The 2,789-nt window shown below is 57.8% G+C and overlaps 1 protein-coding gene across 1 annotated transcript in view; it reads right to left on the bottom strand.

Annotated features, from left to right (window-relative positions):
- The window catches only part of LOC106886937 (guanine nucleotide-binding protein G(I)/G(S)/G(O) subunit gamma-11-like), a 5,543-nt gene that overhangs the window by 2,614 nt on the left and 140 nt on the right, over window positions 1-2,789 (bottom strand). The gene's annotated exons all lie outside the window — the stretch shown is intronic.

The following is a 2,789-nucleotide window of genomic DNA, read 5'->3' as shown; positions in this document are numbered from 1 at the left end:
CCCCCGCGCCGCCCCGGCCTTTAAACCCCCGCGCTAATCCCCCCCCTGTAACCGGATTAAATCCCGAGCCGGCCCCGCTGCCGGGGCGGTGAGGCGGGCCCTGCCCGCACAGGGAGGCTCCGGCCGCCCCGGTGCAGCCCCCGGGCAGGGCGCTCGGCCCCGCCGCCCCATCGCCCTGGTTCCCGTCCCCCCCGGGGGCCGCAGCCGCCCTCCCGTGCCGGTCGCCCCCTCCTCTCCCTCTGCGCCACCGCCGTGGGGCAAACGCGGCGAGGAGGGGCGGGTGTCCTGGCCCAGCCGTGGGGTCTTCCCTCCCCTGCCGCCTCCTCCTGCTCCCCCTTGCCCTGTGCCACCGGCACCCCGGGCTCTGGGCTCCTCTGCCCGACACCCGCGGCAGCAGGAGGTGGTTCCCGTGGGCACCTCTTACTCCCTGCTTTGTGAGACTGTTAACGGACTGGAGTAAAGGCAGGGGAAGGAACCACCCCGGGGTCAAGTGTCCCAGGCAGGCAGCGGGAGATAGAGCGAGTTGTGCGGTGGGTACGTCTGCAGAGCAGAGCTGCAGCTCTGGGTGAGGGGGGTGCTGTGCCCGACATGCACAGAGCATCTCTGAGGTCACGGAGGTTCGGCGGGTGCTGAGGACGGGGCACTGGCTGGAAGAGAAATTACTGGTTAAAAGAAGGAACCGGGCCATTCCTCTCCTGTGGCTGCCCGTGCTTTCGAGGTGTGGATTGCACACAGGGCTGTGCTCTTTGCGAGAGGGTGGTCCCTCTGTACGTGTTTGTACAGCACCTAGAATCTGAGCCCAGCAGCTGGTCTCCTACAAACCCAGCGGGGGCAGAACCCACCACCCCTCACACTGAACAAGGCTGCAGGCCATTAAAACGGGCCTCGAGGAGTCCTTCTGTTGTCTGGCGCTTGGAAGGTCCCTGCAGGCAGTGGGTAGCCTCTCTCCATCTCTGGCTTTTCTCCTCAAAGGCACTCTTTCTCCTCTCCCCGCTCAGCAGATGTGAGCAGCTGCCAGCAGCGTGTAGGATGCACATCTGTCTTCTCCAGTGCTGCTCCTCTACCACTTTTGGGGGTTGCATTTGCTTTATTTTAGCCAGTTCCCTAGGATCGGTTCCTCTTCCCCTCCCTCTGGCTGTTACCCCCCCCTTCCCCGCTGTCGCTGTGCAATTTCCACACCCCCATAATCTGCACTGAGGCTGCACCCCCAAACCCCACCAGCTGCTGGCTGGGGGGTAGGTGGCTTTAGCTCAAACTTTGGTTTGAACAGGTGTGTGCACAGAGGGATGGAAAATATGGAAAGTGGTATTTGCGTGACGGCATTCATTTTGCCGCTATTGTTTAAAGTGGTATTTCAATGGCTTTCTTTGCAATTCCAACAAAATCTGATGAGAAATAAAGGACTTCAGTCTAGTCATATTAAAATCACTTCAGGATTTCCTAATATTAAAGATGGTATTTTGATTTTTTTTTTCTGGAAATACAAAAATGTTATCTTGGATTGCTTTCCTTCCCCCTCCCACCCCCTCGCCACTGGCGGGACCTAAGCTTTATTATAGCTGCCGTGCTTAATAAGCTTAAAAAAATTACAAAGGAGTCCACCTGTTACTAACAGTTGTCGTTACAAGATTTGAAACACGGCAGATGTGTCCCATGGTGGCGTCTCAAACTGTATCAGGGTTTATGGGCTTTTTTTTGTCACAAAAGCACCCACTAAGGCAGCAGAAGGTGGTTTCTGTGGGCACCTATTACTCTGTACTTTGTTGAGACTGTTAATGGACAGTCTTTGGCAACTGGAGATTCTGAAAAAAAGCAACAGTGCTGAAAAAGGAGGGAGAGGGTGCCATTCGTATCCCCCCATAAGCCAGCCTGGGGGTCGAATTTGCTCCTCTTTCTTGCCTTTAGGAATAAAAATTATGAAAAAAAAAAAATTATATTGGAAAACTAGGTTGTAATCCTCCATGAGGTTTGAAAAGCAGGGAAGGCAGGGAGAGAAAGTCAGTTCCTGAAATAATCAGGGTTATGAGGTGCCTCCTCCTCCCAGCCCGTAGGACCGTGGGGCTTCTCCCCCGCAGGACACGCGTTCCCGGTATCGCCATCCCATCGGCCGAGGCCCGGCACCGCGGCCGCAAAGGGAGCGGAGAACAATAGGAGATCAGATTAGTTCATGGTTATCTATAGAAAGCATGCCTCGTTCGCAGCCACTCTTATCTCTCTCGCTGTATTTAGTCTGGAGTAAACACTAATTAATGTAACGGCTCTAATAGACTAGAGAGGAGAAGTATGCTGCTCACCCCCCTCCTCCCCCCGATTGCCCGGCGGGGTTAAAATCTACAGAATGAGACAAATCATGGTATTTTCTGGGACTCTGGGAAGTAGCCAGAGCTCCCATCCATCCATGTGGCCCCTGGGGCTTCCCAGGAGGCCGAGCCCCCGACGGTGCCTCGGCTTCCTAAAGCTCTTTACACGGGTGTTACACGAGTGAGAGGGGTTTAGGGGGGTTGTCCCCAGCGGCGCTCGCTGAGCTCCTCCCGCCTGGACCGGGACCCGCCGGGGGCTCCCCGCTCCGACGTCCCCCCGCCCTCCGCCCGGAGCCTCCAACGGGGAGCGGCCCCCGGGGGGCGAGGGGCGAGAGCACTTTCGCTGGACTGCCCCGTCCCGGATTTCGCCGTGATTAACAGGAAATGCTCCTCGAGCATCATCCCGTAACGTGCGGGGAGGGCGGGGGCGGGGGGAGCGACCGGGACAGCCGTGGACCCCCGCCAGCTCCCCGCAGCCCGGCGACGGGG

The sequence above is a fragment of the Calidris pugnax genome, unplaced genomic scaffold (genome assembly GCF_001431845.1).
Source record: "Calidris pugnax isolate Ruff unplaced genomic scaffold, ASM143184v1 scaffold76, whole genome shotgun sequence".
In the NCBI taxonomy this organism is placed as follows: domain Eukaryota; kingdom Metazoa; phylum Chordata; class Aves; order Charadriiformes; family Scolopacidae; genus Calidris; species Calidris pugnax.
This window is presented reverse-complemented; position numbering and strand designations above follow the sequence as displayed.